Below are 20,971 nucleotides of genomic sequence, written 5' to 3'. Positions count from 1 at the left end.
CGTATGTATAGCTTTTTGTATGTGTAGTACACAACATACAGCGAGCCGTATTTGCTCGAGGCGTTGTTGTGCGCCATTGCTTGTAACCTGTCAGAGAGTTGAGCATTGACATTGCTTAACATGGCACAACGAATAGAGGCAAACCTGTTCGCAGAATTAGGGTGCTCTACGTGCCAAAACACCGTCAGATTATGAGGCATGCCGCAATGGCGTACTCCCGATGAACTTTGAAACCTTGCTGTTGTTCATGCTCCGAAATCAGAGTGCACCATCGTTTTTGAATTTTGCTCTCGTCAAAATTGGCTCCCGCGGCGGGTTTCAAACCCGCCACCTGAAGCGATGCCATAGCCGTTAAGCTGCCGCGGTGGGCACATAGCTATTCATTTGACGTGCAACCACTTCAGTAGTGTCATGTATAGCCTACGATAATTTTTGTGGCTTTGCGTCTGCACACCCTGCGTCAGTTCTCCACTTGACAAATTTGTATGGTATTTATTTTTTAGAAATAGCAGAAACGTACAGTACCATGGCTTCAGTTTGACCGCCACCGGTGTCGTGTCTATAGCAGTAGAGTTTTCCCTTTTCCCGCCTTTTCCCTGCCCCTTCCTTCACTCGTATATGAGACTGCGAGCGAAAAATGGCAAGGCTCTTTTTCACTCGTCTTGCGAATACCCCAGTTCTACCCATTAGCTGCCTCTTCTCGCTGCTCCCTTTCTACCATTATATCTACCTCTCTTCAGGAGTAACATGTTAGGACAAGCGTAAGCGCCGTAGTTTCTGCAATCCTTTTTGCGGGGGGTAACGGATTATTAAGGCTATCAAGAGGCTAATTTGACGATGCCCACCAGAGGGCACTGTGCACATGTGAAGCGATGCAAAGGTCCAGACGAGTTTCTTGCTCCGCCTTTCCTCTTTTGCCCACTCTTTCCATGTATATGCATGCCCTGAACCCCCCTCCAACACGGTGTGCAAGAGAGCAACAGCACCAGTGGAAAAGTGAAAGAGGAAGCAAGGAAAGCATCACTTTAAAAAAAAGTTGTCTTTATTTGTTGGCGTACAGTGGCGTGTCGTCGTGGCGTCAACGCGTCCTTTGCGGGATTTTTACGCGGCGAGAGCCAACTGGCCGACTTGCTGACTAGACTTTCTACCCTCAGGAGCAACCTTATCCTGTTGCGAAGACGCGAATGGTCTATCCAGTTTACTAAAGACTTTCAAGACAGTTTTTTTTCAGCCTGTTCATTATTTGCTGCCTCCACAGCTAGAGTGTGCAAGTACTTCCTTTTTTAGTAAGCTGCATAAATAAGTTGCCTTTTTTCGAAATATATTCCCAAATAATGTTGTGCTCTTGCTATCATTCTCGTACGTAATCAACACAGAGTACTCAGTAACGAAATGCTCTAAATTTTTGCCTAATCACGCCCACCATTGTGATGCAAACAAACGTAACTTGAACCCATTTTCTCAGGAAATGCTGAATGAAAGGCTCATGAAATCCTGAACAAGATCAACAAGCGCCGTAGTACTCAATCTTATGATGCTTCTATTAAGAAGCTTGCATTTGTGTTTCTGGGCGGGGAAGGGGGATTTGCTCTTGTACCATAGAAACGTGTATCGGACGTCTCTGATGGACTCGTTTTAATTCTCAAGCACCCGCTGTAAACTGTCATCGTCGGAACTGCATGTTGTCCTGGTGGCGGGCCACCATGGCCTGTCGCGCAGGCATGGCACGTGGACTCACTTAGCTTGGCGTGTACTATTTTGTTCGTCATACTTCGGCACATTCATTTTTCAAACGGTGGTGGACCTCAAAAAGGCCGTAAAACTCACTGGGCCCATTTCCTTTGTTTATTTCCGCAAAGTTTCCGTCCATATCTGTGGTTATCAAGTACGCCCAACGGTATGCTACCACTCACGCGTTTCTGGCGACTTGAACAACTGAAGTCGCAGGCTTTCCTTAACATGGCGTTGACGTTCAATATGGCTATCCTCATGTACTTTTCGCGAACTTCGCTTACTACTTTCTCTCCAGTGTCATCTCTTACACGACTCACTCGTGATGGACACAACATAAGCAGGAAACGCTGTTAATGGTGTATCAGTTGCACGCTAGTTTACACGCTGTCCATGTGCATTTCCACTGATCACCGGGATAGGAGCGTGGTCCTCTCTTTGGCAACATTTGTGGTCTACAGATTCGCTCAACAACACCGCTAGTTCTTCAACACTGTTTTTGTGTTGACAGGAGCATACTGTACTCCCTCTGAATATACATTCGGGTTTAGGTGTGTCCTTGCACGCCCACTCATTCTGCCACGTTGACGGCACCGTTTTATTCAGGCTGCCACCTCATTCTGATCTTCCCCTTCCCCAGAGAGCACAAACAGCTGTCTTCACAAACAAACCACCGTGATACGAGCACATGTATTCGCAGCATTCTACATTTGTAAGCTGTGCACGTTAACGGTTACGCTACCACCTCCTCCCACCACTGTCTGTCTGCTTTCCGACTTCTCGATTTTGTCGTAGATTCCGTGAGCCCCTTGCTGACACATGACTTTAACTTTAGCAGGCTACTCTAATTGGACCGCTTGTAGGCTTGCAGCTGCGTGCAGGTCGTTGGTAGCCTTAGCTTAATGGTAACTTTGGTTTCATCGACTCCTTTCGGGTGAAATTGAAACGCCGGACAAAAACGAGACATACCCTTGTTTTCTAAGTTTGAACCGAAAACGCTCGTTCCTTATTTTAAAGCAGGCAGAGTTTCATCATCAGCGACATCAGCACTCGTTTTGTGCAGCTGTGGCGTAGAGGTAGAGAATCGGCCTCGCATGCAAGAGGATCGTGGTTCGAATACCGGTGCCGTGAAATTTTCCAATGGACTAAAAAAAATCTGCGTGTTGATGAAATTGCATTACGAGGCCAGGAGTGCGGCCTTATCCAGGTGACCATAAACGGTTATGCGATCCCTCACCAGAGCAGGATTGGCCACCCTGGTGCAGTACTTGGCCACAACCTCCGATATGAATACAACATCAAACCCCGGCCCTCAGTCGCCAGCAGCTGCCAAGCAACTAACCACGGTGACGGTCAGACCAGTGACTCAGCAGAGGGTGCTAAGAATATCTGACTCCGGACAGGCCGCCATTGGAATCTGAACCTGGCAACGCTTAACGCTAGAACGTTTTCTAGTGAGGCTAGCCTAGAAGTGCTATTGAACGAATTAGCGGGCAGTAAATGGGATATAATAGGGCTCAGAGAGGTTAGGAGGTATATACAAGCATATACAGCACTGAAAAGCGGGCACGTCCTCTGTTACTGGGGCTTAGCGGAGAGACGAGAACAAGGAGTCGGATTCCTGATTAATAAGGATATAGCTGGTAACATACAGGAATTCTATAGCAATAACAAGAGCGTGGCAGGTCTTGTTGTGAAACTTAATAAGACGTACAAATTGAATGCCGTACAGGCCCACGCCCCTGCCTCCGGTCATGATGACAAGGAAGTCGAAAGCTTCAATGAAGACGTGGAATCGGCGATGGGTAAAGTCAAAACAAAATACACTATACTGATGGGCGACTTCAATGCCAGGGTAGGCAAGAAGCAGGCTGGAGACAAGTCAGTGGGGGAATATGGCATAGGCTCTAGGAATAGCAGAGGAGAATTATTAGTAGCGTTTGCAGAACAAAATAATATGCGGATAATGAATAACTTCTTTCACAAGCGGGATAGCCAGAAGAGGACGTGGAGGAGCCCGAATGGCGAGACTAGAAATGAAATAGACCTTATACTCTGCGCTAACCCTGGCATCATACAAGGTGTGGACGTGCTCGGCAAAGTGCACTGCAGTGACCATAGGAAGGCAAGAACTCGAATTAGCCTAGACTTGAGGAGGCAACGGAAGAAACTGGTACGCAAGAAGCCGATCAATGAGTTAGCGGTAAGAGGGAAAATAGAGGAATTCCTAATGAAGCTACAGTACTGATATTCGGCTTTAACTCAGGAAGAGGATATTAGTGTTGAAGCAATGAACGAGACTCTTATGGACATCATTAAGGAGTGCGCAATAGAAGTAGGTGGTAACTTCGTTCGACAGAATACTTGATGGCTATCACAGGAGACGAAAGTTCTGATCAAGAAACGCCAATGTATGACAGCCTCTAACCCTACACCTAGAATAGAACTGGCAGAACTTTCGAAGTTAATCAACAAGCCTAAGATAGATGACATAAGGAAGTATAATATGGATAGAATTGAACATGCTTTCAGGAACGGAGGAAGCCTAAAAGCAGTGAAGAAGAAACTAGAAATAGGCAACAATCAGATGTATGCGTTAAGAGGCAAAGCCAGCCATCTCATTACTAATATGGAAGAGATATTTCAAGTGGCTGAGGAGTTCTATATCAGGGAAGGGACTGAAAAATGCAATTGCACACTGTGGTATAAAGTTTGTAAACAGGGATAAGTTGCCTCAGAAAGGTTGGCCAACGTTTCGATAGGAGGATCTATCTTCGTCAAAGGCAGCCTCGTCATCCTCGGCATGTCAGTTTTAAAGGGTTAGTGCAGTGACGCCACGTGCGGGTGTTGTCGCTGGCGACTGGTTTTAAAGGGAGACCCTTCAGAGGTAATGAGCGTTGTCGTCCGACGTCTGTGAGCTTCGTTCGCAAGGCGCGGGGACAAGAGCGGGAGAGTTGGAACGAGGGGAGAAAAGAAAAGAAAGAAAAGAGGAGAAAGAACAACCAGGACGACACCAACACGAAAAAAAGAGAGAAAGAACGAGAAAGAAAAAAAAATTAAAGAAAGTCGGGGACCTGGGAGGGTGTTGGGGAGGCGAGAGGTTAAGGAGAATTCAGGGGTGTCGTTGGCGGCATGTTTTTGTGGCATTAGAAAAGCCGGTCAGGCGGTCAGTGCGCGTGTAACACAAAAGACAAAAAAAGGATGAGTTGAAAGAATCACTTGAGCAGCATAGCAAAAATACGGCGAGTAATCTTAAAGTAGTTAAGATGGCGACGAGCGGTCTGTGGCGCAATGTATGGGGTGACTGAAAGGCAGCGGTATGACCTTTCAAGGGGCATTGCCGCAGTCGCTCAACGTACGTGTCGTTACGGCGCCATCTAGAAATGGCGATACGCTGGGTTGAGGCGCCGAAAAAGGCATATTGATTTCGGAATGTGTAGGTGAGGGCGTTTCAACAAACATATATAAAAAGGGAAACGAGAGGGGGGAACCAAAACCGGAATAACAAATAGGACGGTGACGTGCGCAGAAGCGGGTGGGGGCAAGTATCCACGGGAGAAGGGAGTCGGACAGTTGATATACACGTAAAAATCTGAAAGAGTGTATTAAATTGAGAAGTAGGCAGGAAAAAATTTTCGAAATGGAAGAGAAGGTGAGGTTAAGAACTAAGGTTCGCTGGTGGCATAATGTGTTTTGTGTCTTGGTTGATGATATAAGAATTTAAGATGTATGTTACCGCTTTTAAAGATTCTAAGTTGCCACGTGCAAAATAAATTCCCGTCGGGTGTATGCAAATAAACTTGTGTATGAGGTACGATTCCGTAAATTTCCTTTCGCGAGGGGAACGGTAATTTGTTTGTAGTATATAGAGCCTTGCTTTGTGAAATATATGACCATGTTCATTAAAGTAGCTGGCTAGTGCTTTAGGTAAATTGTGTTTCTTGTCCGCGCGGTGACCGTTGACTCTTGTATGAATTTGCTGTCCGGTCTCACCTATGTATTGTTTGCGACAAGCGGCGCATTCTGGACAGTAGACTACGTTGCTTCATGTGCAGGTCAAATCCGAAGTTACCTTGTGTGCGTAATTCGACCGATGTACTTCTTACTCTACTACTACAGTAAAAAGCACAGCGTCGAATCACGCACACAAGCTAACGTCGGCTTTCCCCTGCACTTCAGGCAACCTAGCATTTTTTCCTGCCTACTACTCAAATTAATATATTCTTTCAGCTTTTTACGTGTATATCAACTGCACGACCCCCTTCTCCAATGTACACTTGCACCCGCCCGCTTCTGCGCACGTCAGCTTCGTATTTGTTATTCCGGTTTTGGTTCCCCCCTCTCTTTTCCTTTTTTATATATGTTTGTTGAAACGCCCTCACCAACACATTCCGATGTCAAATGCCTTTTGCGGCGCCTCAACCCAGGGTATCGCCATTTCTCGATGCCGCCTTAACCGCACCTACGTTGAGCGACTGGGGAAATGCACCTTGAAAGACCCTGCCCCTGCCTTTCATTCACCCCATTCATTGCACCGCAGACTCCTCGTCGCCATCTTAACTACTTCAATATTACTGGACGTATTACTGCTATGCTGCTCAAGTCACACTTTCAACTCATTATTTTTTTGTCTTTTGTGTTACACGCGCACTGACCGCCTGGCCTGCTCTTCTAATGCCACAAAAAATGCCGCCAACGACACCCCTGAATGCTCCTTAGCTTCTCACCTCCCCAACGCCCTCCCATGCCCCCGTATTTCTTTATTTTTTTCCCTTTCTTGTTCTTTCTCTCTTTATTTTCGTCTTGCTGTCGCCCTGGTTTATTTCTCTGCTTTCCTTTCTTTTTTTTCTCCACGCGTTCCCACTCTCCCACTCTCGTTCCCTCGTCTTGGGAACGAAGTACCAGATGTAGGACGACAGTGCTCATTACCTCTGAAGTAAGTCACTTTAAAACCAATCGCCAGCGTCAACACCCGCACGCGACGTCACTCCAGTAAGCCTTTAAAGCTAACACGCCGAGCATGACGAGGCCGCCTTTGACGAAGATAGGTGCTCCTATCGAAAAATTGGCCAGCCTTTCTGAGGCACCTTATCCCTGTTTACAAACGTTATGCCACAGGAGTTATATAGAAATTTATGCAATAACAGTGACAACCACGACTGTAAATGAAGACAGAACAGTCTAGAGAAACTTAACATCCCACAAGTAACACCGGAAGAAGTAAAGAAAGCCTTGGGGAGCTATGCAAAGGGGCGAAGGTAGCTGGAGAGGGTCAGGTAATAGCAGATTTGTTGAAGTATTGTGGAGAGATTGTTCTAGAAAAACTGGCCACCCTGCATACTCAATGCCTCATGACCTCGAGCGTACCGGAATCCTGGATGAACGCCAACATAATCCTCATCCATAAGAAAAGGATGCCAAACACTTGAAAATATATTGACACGTGTACTTATCTTTATCGGGCAACTACGTTTCGCCGCTTAACAACTGTAATCCCACAGCGAGGGACGCGCCTGCATGTATCCGACGTTTCTGGAAAGTTATCGACGCTTCTATCCGCGTGTCTGTTGTCGCAGAACCTTGTGTTATCAGATTTCATCGCGTGACACGAATGGTGTAGAACTTTGTGGAAGTCACGCGGGTCCCATCAGTTAATCTGGAACATTCGACGACTGAGCTATAAAAGCCGACGCGCTTGACCCGCTGATCAGTTTTTCCGACGATCGCCGACCGTGTTCGCCGCTATCGTTGTGCTATAAGTGTAGCCTGCTTTTGTGGGCACAGGTTCGCCCAATAAAAGCTAGTATTGTATTCCACCGTATTGCTTCTTTCTTCACCGTCACTACCACGTGACATCTGGTGGAGGTGCTTTTCGTCCATGTACAGGACGCCCCCGACAAGCCGTGATCCCAGCCCAGACCGCTAACAGAACACCAACGTAGTCCCAGACCACCGAGCAAGCCGCCGTCTTCAACAGCTGCCCCCGGAGCACGGACTTTTACCTGAGAAGACCAAGAAGATTGTGGCCAAGGCAACCGCAATGGCAGCCGCAGCGTCCCCCATCGTGCTGCAGCAGCCGAGGGAACCACCGACGTTCCGCGGTTCCACATTTGAGGACCCGGAAACCTGGCTGGAAACGTATGAGAGGGTCGCTACGTTTAACAACTGGGCAAGCGACGACAAGCTACGCCATGTCTATTTCGCACTGGAGGACGCCGCCAAGACGTGGTTCGAGAATCGAGAAGCCACCTTGACGACGTGGGACCTCTTCCGAAGCGGCTTCCTGCAAACATTTCAAAGCGTCCTGCGAAAAGAGCGAGCCCAAGCTCTACTGGAGACAAAAGCGCAGCTGCCGAATGAAACGATCGCGATTTTCACTGAGGAAATGAGCCGTCTGTTCCGCCACGCCGACCCAGAAATGTCCGAGGAGAAGAAAGTACGTCTACTGATGCGTGGTGTCAAGGAGGAACTTTTCGCCGGTATGGTAAGAAGCCCACCGAAGACCGTCGACGAGTTTCTTCGTGAGGCGACGAGCATCGAGAAGACACTGGAATTGCGGAACCGGCAATTTGACCGACGCACCAAGCCAACAAGCTACTACGGAATTCAATCACTGGCCACGGACGATTTATGCGAGACCATCAGGGCCATCGTGCGCGAAGAACTGCGCAAGGTCTTGCCATCGTCGCAGCCTCAAGTGGCCTCGATCGCCGACATCGTGAAAGAAGAGGTGCACCGATCGCTAGGAGTTCCTGAGGCGCAACCACAATTACCGCAGCCCCAGCCAGAAGCGATGACTTACGCCGCCGTCGCACGCCGTCAAGCGCCCCCTCCGCGACAACGCCAGGGCCCTGTAACGCCGCAATTCCGTCGTCCACCGCCGCCGCCGCCAGCACGCCCACCCGTCGCCCAGCGCACCTACGCGAGGAAGACGGACATTTGGCGCGCCCCCGACCACCGCCCGCTCTGCTACCACTGCGGCGAAGCCGGCCACGTGTACCGCCGATGCCCATACCGCGACCTTGGATTGCGAGGCTTCGCCGTGAACGCACAGCGCCCGAGGGAAGGTGAACGCCCCCGTGACATCGCCGACTACCTCGCCGCTACTCAGTGGAGCCCTCGACGACCGTCCCGTTCGCCGTCAGCAGGCCGCTACCTGTCGCCGCAGCACCGACCATACACCGGCCCAGCCCGGCGCCGCTCTGCGAGCCCATATCCGGAAAACTAAAAGCAGCAACCGATGGAGGTGCGGTTGCTGTTCGTCGAACTGACGAAGATCCTCCGCCGCCGACGAAGACGATGAAGAAACCATCTCGACGACCTAATGACGACACGCCGCCGTCCCGACGAAGTCAGGAAGCCAAGACTACACCGAAGAAAGACGACTTGACGACGCGACGTTCCAGCTTCAGTTCAACGCGACGCAGCCGTGATACGACTCCAAGACCCAACTGCAACGCCAGAGAAAGAACCACCGCCCTTGACGTGCTTCTCGACGCCACGCAGTCACTGCCTTAGTCGACACAGGGGCCGATAATTCCGTAATGAGTGGACACATCGCCGCCCAGTTGAAGAAGGTTAAGACTGCATGGGAGGGCCCCCAAATTCGGACCACTGGAGGGCACCTCATTACGCCGACTGGAATCTGCAGGGCAAGAATTACCATTCATCACCGGACTTACCCTGCCACATTCGTTATCCTGCAACAGTGTTCACGAGACGTCATTCTCGGCATGGACTTCCTGAACCAACACGGCGCAATCATCGACCTGAAGTCGCAGTCAATAACACTGTCGGAAGATCAAGCGATACCATCGGAGAGCCCTTGTAGTCACCACGCCTTGAGTGTGCTCGAAGATCAAGTGAGCATCCCGCCTCGCTCCAGCATCGTTATTTCTGTCGGCACCGAAACACCCGCTGACGTAGAAGGCGTCATCGAAGGCGACCAACGTCTACTACTCGACCGTGAAATTTGCGTCGCAAGAGGGATCGCTCGACTGCACGGAGGAAACACGAGAGCGTTGCTGACAAACTTCAGCCAGGAGTTCAAGCACATCAACAAGGGCACGACGATTGCATTCATCGAGGAAATACAGGAAACCAGCGATGCCTTTGTCCTCTCGGATTCTGTTGCATCTACCCCGACGACCGTAGTTCCCGAGCCAGACTTCAACATAAATCCAAGTCTCCCCATCATTAAGCAGCAACAGCTCAGAAGTCTGCTTCGACGATACAAAGACTGCTTTTCGACGTCATCAAGGATTCGACAAACACCAGTCGCAAAGCATCGCATAATCACCGAAGAGAGCGCTCGACCACTGCGCCAGAGCCCTTACCGAGTTTCGACGCGAGAACGCGAAGCTATAAGACAAAAAGTCGACGAAATGCTCCGCGACGACATCATCCAGCCGTCGAAAAGCCCGTGGGCGTCTCCAGTTTTTTTAGTGAAAAAAAAGGACGGAACCCTACGTTTCTGCGTCGATTATCGTCGACTGAACAAAATCACGAAGAAAGACGTATACCCCCTCCCACGGATAGACGACGCATTAGATCGGCTCTGCAATGCTAAATACTTCTCATAGATGGACCTCAAGTCTGGCTACTGGCAAATAGAATTCGACGAAAGGGATCGCGAAAAGACCGCCTTCATCACGCCAGACGGCCTCTATGAATTCAAGGTTATGCCATTTGGACTGTGCTCGGCGCCTGCAACGTTCCAGCGCGTGATGGACACGGTTTTAGCAGGATTGAAGTGGCAGACCTGTCTTGTTTACTTGGATGACGTCGTCGTCTTCGCCGGAAATTTCGACGATCACCTTAATCGGCTTGCGACAGTATTAGAGGCCATCAAGTCATCAGGGCTCACCCTGAAGCCGGAAAAGTGTCGCTTTGCTTACGATGAGCTTCTATTCCTAGGCCATGTCATCTGCAAATCTGGAGTGCGCCCCGACCCGCAGAAGACAGCTGCCATCGCAAAGTTCCCGCAGCCAATCGACAAGAAGGCAGTGCGCAGATTCCTTGGCATGTGTGCCTACTATAGGCGCTTTGTCAAGGACTTTTCGCGAATCGCGGAGCCGCTAATACATCTAACGAAATCTGATGTCAAGTTCAATTGCGAAACGCCGCAGGCAGACGCATTTCAAGAACTCAAACGACGCATGCAGTCGCCGCCGGTACTTGCACACTTTGACGAGGACGCCGATACTGAAATACACACTGACGCCAGTAGCCTAGGCCTCGGTGCCGTCCTAGTCCAGAGGAAAGAAGGACTTGAACGGGTGATATCGTATGCTAGCCGGTCGCTGTCAAAAGCGGAAAGCAATTATTTTACGAGTGAAAAGGAATGCCTCGCCATCATTTGGGCTACAGCTAAATTCCGCCCTTACCTCTATGGCAGGCCATTCAAAGTCGTCAGCGACCACCACGCGTTGTGTTGGCTAGCTAACTTAAAGGACCCTTCAGGACGGCTGGCGCGGTGGAGCCTCAGACTACAAGAATATGACGTAACGGTAATATACAAGTCCGGAAGAAAACACTCCGACGCCGACTGCTTATCACGCTCCCCAATCGATCCCCCGCCGCAAGACGACGTGGACGACGACGCCTTCCTTGGGATAATAAGCGCGGAAGACTTCACTAAACAGCAACGAGCAGACCCGGAGCTAAAAGGCCTCGTCGAGTATTTGAAAGGCAACACCGACGTTGTCCCTAGGGCATTTAAGCGCGTGTTGTCTTCGTTCACGCTACGAAACAACCTGCTCGTGAAGAAGAACTTCTCACCAGTCCACGCCAGCTACCTTCTTGTGGTGCCGTCAGCGCTCCGTCCAGAAATACTGCATGCCCTACACGACGATCCAACCGCTGGGCACCTCGGATTCTCCCGGACGCTGTCGAGGATACAGGAAAAGTATTACTGGCCGTGTCTGACCGCCGACGTCGCCCGTTACGTCAAGACATGCAGAGACTGTCAACGACGCAAGACACCACCGACAAGGCCAGCAGGATTACTACAGCCGATCGAACCTCCTCGTCGACCATTCCAGCAGATTCCACCGTCACTACCACGTGACAATATAGACCGATCAGTTTACTGTCCGTTGCCTACAAAGTATTTACTAAAGTGATCGCAACTAGATTCAGGAACACCTTAGGCTTTTGTCAACCAAAGAACCATACAGGATTTAGTAAAGGCTACAGAACAATAGACCATATTCGCACTATCTATCAGGTGATTGTGAAATGTGCGGAATATAACCAACCCTTATATATAGCTTTCATTGATTACGAAAAGCGTTTGATTCAGTCTAAACCTCAGCAGTCATGGAGGCATTACGGAATGAGGGTGTAGACGAGCCGTATCTAATGATACTGAAAGATGTCTATAGCGGCTCCACAGCCACCGTAGTCCTCCATTAAGAAAGCAACAAAATCCCAATAAAGAAAGGCGTCAGGCAGCGAGATACGATCTCTGCAATGCTATTCCAAGCGTGTTTACAGGAGGTATTCAAAAGCCTGGATTGTGAAGGATTGGGGATAAGAGGTAATGGAAAACACCTTAGTAACTTGCGATTCTATGATGACATTGCCTTGCTTAGTAACTCAGGGGACCAATTGCAATGCATGCTCCCTGACCTGGAGAGGCAAAGCAGAAGGGTCGGTCTAAATATTAATCTGCAGAAAACTAAATTATAGTTTAACAGTATCGGAAGAGAACAGCAGTTTACGATTGGCAGCGAGGCACTGGATGTGGTAAGGGAATACATCTACTTGGGGCAGGTAGTGATCGCGGATCCGGATCATGAGACTGGAAGAATCCGAAGAATAAGAATGAGGTGGGGTGCGTTTGGCAGGCATTCCCAGATTATGTACAGCAGGTTGCCGTTATCCCTCAAGATGACAGTGCATAACAGCAGTGTCTTACGAGTACTCACGTACGGTGCAGAAATCTGCAGGCTTACGAAAACGGTTCTACTTAAGTACAGGACGACGCAACAAGCTATCGAAAGAAGAATGCTGGGTCTAAAGGTTAAGGGATAGGAAAAGAGCAGATTGGGTGAGGCAACAAACGCGAGTTAATTACATCTTGGTTAAAATCAAGAAAAAGAAATGGGCATGGGCCGGACATGTAATGAGGAGGGAAGATAACCGATGGTCATTAATGGCTACGGACTGAATTCCAAGGGAAGGGGAGCGTAGCAGGGGGTGGCAGAAAGTTAGGTGGGTGGGTGAGATTAAGGAGTTTGCAGTGACAACACAGCCACAAGTAGCACAAGACCGGAGTAGATGAAGAAGTATGGTTGAGGCCTTTGCCCTGCAGCTGGCGTAACCAGGCTGTTGATGATGATGATGATGATGATGATGATAACGATATAAAAATAAGGATTCTTTAAAGATATGGCATAAGGATGCTATATTTCGAGGTCATCTTGCTGCCAATACGGGCCGACCTCGCGTATTGACGAAAGGGCGTCACACTGTTGATGCACATGGCAGGTTACTTTGAGATGAAAACAGAAAACACGACTGTTTTTATTTCTCGCAACTTAATGTACAAAGAACACAAGGCACCCGCCACCGTGAAACATATTTTTAGACAATAGCAACACACAACGGCGGACTGATATAATCCTTAAGTGGTTTAATTTCATTTTTCATCACCATACTGCAAGCGCTGGGGCCGCCGCGCACATGCCGCGGCCACGTACTGTATCCGCACTCCTTTTCCTCTAGCAATATGGCCACCATCGGCTTCACGCGCTCCCGTAGGCGGTAGCCTGGACTGGCACTCGAGAAGTTTAAGTAGGTGACCTCCTTGCATAGAAACGAAAGCATGGTTCCTAATATATGGTTGGCTTGGATATATTTGGCACTTGGTCCAAGACGGCAGCCAGTCTTCTAACGCGTTCTTATCTTTTTCTTCGCGTCTTTATCGTGTAGAGACGCGCACCGGAACATGCTGCGATGGTGCTTGCATTGAGCGTATCTAAGGTGAGAAACGCTGTTCTAACTAACTGTTCTTTCACTGGTGCAGTAATCCCACGTTTATAATATTCCCGCAATAGCAAGAGTCACGAGTATGCAACCGTAACCGCATGCGTCACGGTATTGTCGCAACTTGCACGACACCGCAGTTGTAATCCACAGACCCTGCCACTAAGTAATACGCGGCAAGGTATCGCCAATGGCTAAGTAAGTGCCAAGATCGGTTTTACGTAAACGCTGAGGACCAAGAACGGCGGGTGCTTATACTATCGCGAAGGACGGAGGCTGGGCGGCGACTCCAATCATATATTCACCACGCTACACATCTACACTACGATTCAACCAGTTTCAACAACGCTCGCTTCTATTCTCTGGACCCAAAACTGCGGCTTCACCTGCCACCCGTACTCCAGCTCTTCCTCTCTTTGTCTCCTGCTCCTTTCCCTATGCGCTGAGACGTGCTTCCACCGATGTTTGCTGCTCCTTTTTCTCAATGAAATCATTCATTTACTCTTTTCTAAATTTCTGCAGAATATGTCGTGTCTTCATCTCCATAACCACCCTGTCTATCACTTGGACTCTGCCATCACAAAACAATGTTGCTCTGTTGCAAATGGCTGGGCGTCACATATAAAATTTTCTAGGAATCGCAAGCAGCATGGCGTAAAAATTTTGGTGGGTGACGAGACAGTTCAGATCACCTTTTCTGCCTATCCACACTCAGTGCGCAGCTCCTTGACCTACTATTAGCCGCTAGGACAAAGTACGAAATGAAAGAAACCTAGATGGACTGGTCGCGGGATTCTCTTCTCGTATTCGTTATGAGTCGATATAAAATATTCATTATTCATCTAAGCCTGAATTACAGCAATATAAGCGAGATGAGTTACAGTAGCTCGAGGATTTGGACTAACGACGCTCTAAACGCAGCACTTTCGGGTTATGGGTGTTTGCGAATGGGAGTAAAAGGGAGGAGGGTAACACGCATTTCTGAAATTAAACATTGGGACTAACCATTTGTTTGATGGTTGAACATAGGTGAAGGGCCCACGATATGAACCACATTCAAGTAGGTATCAGTTTGCAAAGGGAGAACTCACATGAAACGGTGTCAAGCGGATAGGCTTTTCATTATCATAAGGATATCTTCGTTGAAATTCCTTACCATGAGGTGAAATTAGGCTAATAAGCATGCAGAGGCTTGAATACTCACAAAGAAGCTTGAGAACAAGTCAAGGACAGCGCGAAGAGCGATGGAAGAAAGATTGCTAGGCATAACGTTGAGAAAGAAAGAGAGTGGTTTGGATCAAACAGGCATAGACGATACTCTAATTGACATCAAGAGGAAAGAATGGAGCTGGGCACCTGATGTAATGTGCCGGTTAGATAACCGTTTGACCATTAGGGTTACAGAATGGGCATCAAAAGAAGGAAAACGCAATAGAGAACGACAAAAAACTAGGTGGCGGGATGAAATTAGGAAATTGGCGAGCGCTAGTTAGAATCGATTGGAACAGGACAGGGGTAATTGGAGATCGCAGGGAGAGGCCTTGGTCCTGCAATGGACATAAAACAGGCTAATGATCATGATGATGATGATGATGATGAAATTTTTTTTAATATTAGGGCCTCTCGCTAATATAAGGTTGCTGTCTTTTACAGCCTTCTAAGTTAAAGAGTATGTTCTGAAAGATAAATTGTTGCGGTAAATGTTTAAAGGCACATGTAACAAAAGTCATCGTACATTGCCCAGTATTCACTCAGTGAAGATTTAGCACGTTTATACTGTCAAGTTGTAGTGATGTGAAGAACAAGGCAGTTGCAAAAGTGTGGGTCACGAATATAACTCATTATAAGGGGAGCTTCCGCGGGAAAAGAAAATAACACGCAAAGCACAACGATGGCTGCGCGCAAAGTAGTGCTTCCTCTGAATCTGATCTACGGATCAAGGCATCGGTTCGGCAGATTGGAATGCTCGTACATTGCAGCACAGTCTCGGGTTCTCATATGTGATGGAGAATGTGCGCGAGTACTCGCGTCGCGTGCGCAATCTGATAAGATAACGCTCATGCGCTGTTGAATCCACAACAACGTACTGTATATTAAAACACGTGCGGCACGCCTTCAGCTAACCGAAAGCCTTGGAACAGTAGTTGGACGCAAAAAGGAGATCAGCCCCCCCACCCCCCAAAAAAACAGTGCACAGTTAATTTGAATATTAGCTCAAACATAGTGCTCGTCGTAAAAAAGGCATCCAAGACTGCATAGCGCCGCCGATTTACCAAAAATTCAAGGGCTGAACACAGTTCGTGGTTCAATGTAGCCCTTTAGTTCAGGGGCCAGTTCCACCAGGGGTGCTGTGTCGGAGCTCATATTTCATGTCAGCATTATTTGTCACAAAATCACAGTATTGTTTCTTTAGGTCTTAACATTAGAGAGCCAAAATATATGCAGCGAGACCATCATCCTATTATTTCAGTACTTTTCGTTCTAATGTACACATCCTCGCTGATCCATATGTTATAAAATAATGAAAATGCATTCAATGCTTTCCCCCAGGCAGCTGTTTTTATTGCCGGTGATGTCAGGAAGCCGAGCCTCATGCCACCAACGCTCAGCCACCGAATCCAAATCGGAAGCGCGCACATGGTTCTCGCACACCTTATGTGATATACCGTAGCGCTGAGGTGCTTCTTGTATAATGTAGGAGAATCGATTATAAATCCAGATGGGAATGGTGGCGCACATATGCTTAACCTCATGAACTTTATTTTCAACAAGGAAACCTGTGCAGTCTTTTAAATTTGCTTGATAAGAAGCGTACAGCACCATAAATATGCGGGCTGCTTTTAACTGCACGAGAGAAAACTATTAAACCAATACAAGTTTTAGTGACCTCATTTTATCATTCGAGTGTTCCTATTGGTAACCTCTGGATGCGGAGTTAATAAATTTTCCGTAATCAGTCTTGCTATGGCGAAAGAAAGTGAGCAATTTGGAGCCCATCCTCGTGATTATCCAGCCAAGCGAAGAAATTTTGATGAAACATGCTGCTGTATGAGCATTGCGTACAAAAATATTCCGAGTAAACGCTCTTTAAAAGCGTAACTGACGCAGAAGAAGAAAGTCTCTGAAGTCACATAGAGAACAGTGCTTCAAAACTCGACACAAAGGAGGAACCGCACACACACTGCGCTAACAACTTGAAACGCTGTTATTTTTATTATAATTAAGCAACTAGCCCGTCGTTCAATCCTTGCAAACCTGTAAAGTCAGCCTGACCGCACCCAGGCCCGGATTCTGATAAACTCCATTCCTTACTTAGGATGTCTCACACGGTGTAAGGCGACCTGGCGTCAATTCTGGAACGTATACCTTACTAAGGGCACTAAGTTAGGGCCTCCTTGGTGCTTCACCGCGCTTAGGGAGCCGGAATGCTACCTTCATGCTTCCTAACCGTGCTCCTCTAACTGAACGCATGCTTCTCCGCACGACTTTTTACGCGGTGCGCTCGGCTAGAATAGGTGCCGTGCGCAGCCAAGGCCGCGGTTGCGAGCCGCCATGTATTGACGTCCAGTTTGGTTCCGCGGACCGCGTTTTGTGCCATATCGCCTAACTTCGATATAGTGAAAAGCGAGCGGCGAGAATGACGGCCTTGCTATATTTATCCGAAGATGATAGCTTCGAAGGCTATGCACGCTTTCTTCGACGAGCAAATGAACTTCTTTACGGGGCCGTGCACAAGCCTCCGCACTTGACTCCAGCCCGGCGTCTGATTGACAGGCAGAATCCACAGGAATACTACGACGAAGTGGACTTTGTAGCCCGGTAACGTTTTTCCAAGCGAGCTGTTACAGCCATATTGGCAGAGCTGCAACTGCATTGTAACAGTGACAACACAGGAGAGCCGCTGCCTGCTCTCTTGAAGGTCCTCAACACACTGCTTTTCTACGGAACGGTTGCCATGCAAACTGTCGTAGGCGACCTTGTGTGTGTATCCCAAACCTCTGTGTTCCGATGGAGGTGACACAGCTGATATGCTTACGTTTGTATCCCAATTACGTTCGGCTGCAAACGCCAGTGAAGCGAGGGTAGTCATTGGGATGATTCGCACGGGAAGAGGGATTTTTTCAATCTAGGGCAATAACGCCAACATATGACACTCACTTTGAAATTTAATTTCCATATCAAGAAATCTGATCAAATATTCTTTGCAAAGTTCGAATGCGAAATTAAGATTCCGGGAGGACTCTTCCAAACACGTTAAAATTCTTCTCGCGTTTGATTCAAGGCTATCATCGGAATTTAACCTGAAAAGCATGAAAAAATCATCCACATATCTAAAAATTCGCACAATACACTTGTCCTGCAGCCTGTGAATTACGTTTCTGTCAAACTTGGAAGAAAAATTGTGACAGTACCGGAGCAACCTTAACTAAGGGAAAATCAGACATTCCCACTTATACAGGAGCAACGTTAGATCCAATGCAAATACCCTATCTCAGAATGAAGACATCCTTGTTAAAAACACTACAGTGGTTGACAGGTAAAACGTGAGAAGTTCCATAAAAGACTCAAGTGACAAAGCGCATCAGTTCATGAAAGCTACTTCCCCTCTTTCTCCAATTAGATCACGTACAGCTGTACACAGGTTTTCGTGTGGGATAGAATAGAACAGTTTCTCAATATCTACACACATTGCATCATTCGCACAAATCTCACTTGAATTTAACCACTCCACAACGTCCAAGGAACTCTGGACGCCAAAAGGATCCGAAGTATCCAGAGTTTTCAAGGTACACTGAAGGAACCCACAAAGCACTGCCTGCCATGAGCCTCCCTCTGAAACGATAGCGCAAAACGGGATATCCGGCTTGTACGCCTTAGCTGCAAAAAAACACACGTGTCACATCTTGCTTACTTAGTTCTACGGATTTTTCTAAGGCCTGAAGCTTCAGTTTTGAGGAGTGTTAGCGCTAGAGCCTTCGACACTTTAGTCGATACATCCACTGGCTGAAAATTCTTCTCAATGGGAAGGACTGCTTTTTCTTGAAAGAGAACCTTTGGAAGCACGACAAAGCCATCGTCTTTGTCGGGATGTACCAGGTTTAGCTCCCCGCCTTAATGTAAACAGCAGCAACACGCAGACGTCAAGTGCTAATGCTGACTGCGACTGGACGTCTGGCGCCTGGAATGAAAATATTCGCAATTCTACCACTGAACAAGGGGACAAATTAAGACCATCTTCTAAAAGAGATAGAAAATATATCTGCTTTAGTTTTCTGATGCAAGAGATTCCGACAGAAACAAGACATCTCGATGGACATCGCTTGACAGTGCTGAGAGATTCCGGATGCAATACTGTGCTTGTCAGGCGTTCGCTGGTACCGAAAAGAATTTTACCGATACGAGCGTACTATTTAACTAGTGGTTTGACTAGTACTGTTTAACTACTCATGTAAGCCGTTTCCGCTAACAAAGGTTTAAGTAGACTCGGCCTTCTTTCGAGGAAGGACACTGGCACTTCACATGGAAAAGCCACTCTATGATGTTCTTAGCAGCATCGACGGCGTGCTCTACAGCACTGGTTTTGACGCGTCGCGTGACTCGTATGATGTTGCAAGACCGCATATAGGGTCGGCACCAGCAGAGGAGCCTGTTCGACGCCACAGAGTGTCCCAAAATAGAGCGACCGTGGGTACAGCTTCAGCAAGGAGAACTAAGAAAACCAAGTTAGCAGTTCCTCCATTGAACGTACTAGTTGTGAGTCCAAAAGGTATTGCAGTGAGCAGACTGTACCTTGGAGGGCGGTTTTCGTTGATGGAGAAGGGAACGATGAAGCGATCACATAACGTATAACTTGCTTGGATCAAGGGCATACTTTAGCGACACTACAGATCGTTGACGAGGAAGTTGCCCAGCCTATTGTTTTCCGAAGCCTCCACGAGTTGGTCCTTAAGATGGCGCACGAAGGAGTTTTGGCAGGCCTCCAAAGTAATAAACGAACGACCGATAGGATTTTAGAAAAATTATATTGGTCAGCCATGCATGCGTAGGTGAGCAGATTTGTGCGCTCTGGTCACAGCTACTAGCGTACTGTTCCACAACGCCTAGTGGGACCTGTCCCCCTAGGGAACATGCCGTTGATCGATGTTCGATTTCAACGTGTGTTCATTGATATAGTCGGGTGACTCTCGCCTACGTCGGCAACAGCAAATCGTTTTATCCTAATGCAGGCGCACAGTGCACTAGGCTATTCTGACGCCTTAGCATTAACGAGTATTGATGCAGATAGGGTAGCAGACGCTCTGGTGGAAAAGTTCTCATGGGTGAGAATAGCATGGAAAATAGCGATTCGATGAGGTCGATCATTCACTTTCAGTCTAATGCAAGAGATTAGCAGACAATTGTCCGTGTGACAGTTTGTCGACAACCTCATACCAGGCTACGGCGAATGACCTTGTCGAGCGCTTCAATGGCACCTAAAATCAACTGATACGGCTAATGTGCAAGGGAAGTCCAAACAATTGGAGAAGAAACTTGGTGCCATTATTATTTGCTTATGGGGAAATACCGCAGTGGAGTCTATGCTTTTCTCCTTTCGATCTACTGCCTCGTCAATACATCAGAGGACCAACAGCCATGCTAAAGGAGGTAGGAAGGCGGGAAACTATAGATACACAAACAAAGACCCCATATGAATATGTTATGGTGCTGAGCGAAGGTTTAGAGGAGACGTGCGGAATTGCTTGCGAAGAGCTGCAGAAAGCTCGGCTGACACAAAATAAATATTACTATCGCAAAGCAAAGCCACGTCAGCTTTGCGCCAGAGTTAAAAAGTAATTACTGTTGCCTTACGACAACAAACACGTTTTAACATAGAAAGCTCCATCCACTGTTTTGCTGACTCGTAGTGTAATCAACTATGTAGTCGGTCTGGAAAATCAACCTCCTTAAATAGTACCACGGGAAACAGCCTGCTGTGTCTGCGGCGATTGCCTTGCAGACACGACAACCGGAAGAGCAACCGGTACTACCGTTGCTCTAACATAAACATCGCCAGACCTACCTCGATGTCAAATCCGCCAATACCTTTGACCATGGAGCTACAGGTCATTGTTCTAATGTGCGCAGCCCAGAAATTGCACGTCTGTCTTTTCGGGAAACAATTTGTACGTCAGAGTTCCCACCAGCTGGTCGCCTACATGAACTCGGTCAAGCATACGAAAAGCAGTCTGATCCTGGTGGAGTACGACTT

The sequence above is a fragment of the Dermacentor variabilis genome, chromosome 4 (genome assembly GCF_050947875.1).
Source record: "Dermacentor variabilis isolate Ectoservices chromosome 4, ASM5094787v1, whole genome shotgun sequence".
Lineage (NCBI taxonomy): Eukaryota > Metazoa > Arthropoda > Arachnida > Ixodida > Ixodidae > Dermacentor > Dermacentor variabilis.
This window is presented reverse-complemented; position numbering follows the sequence as displayed.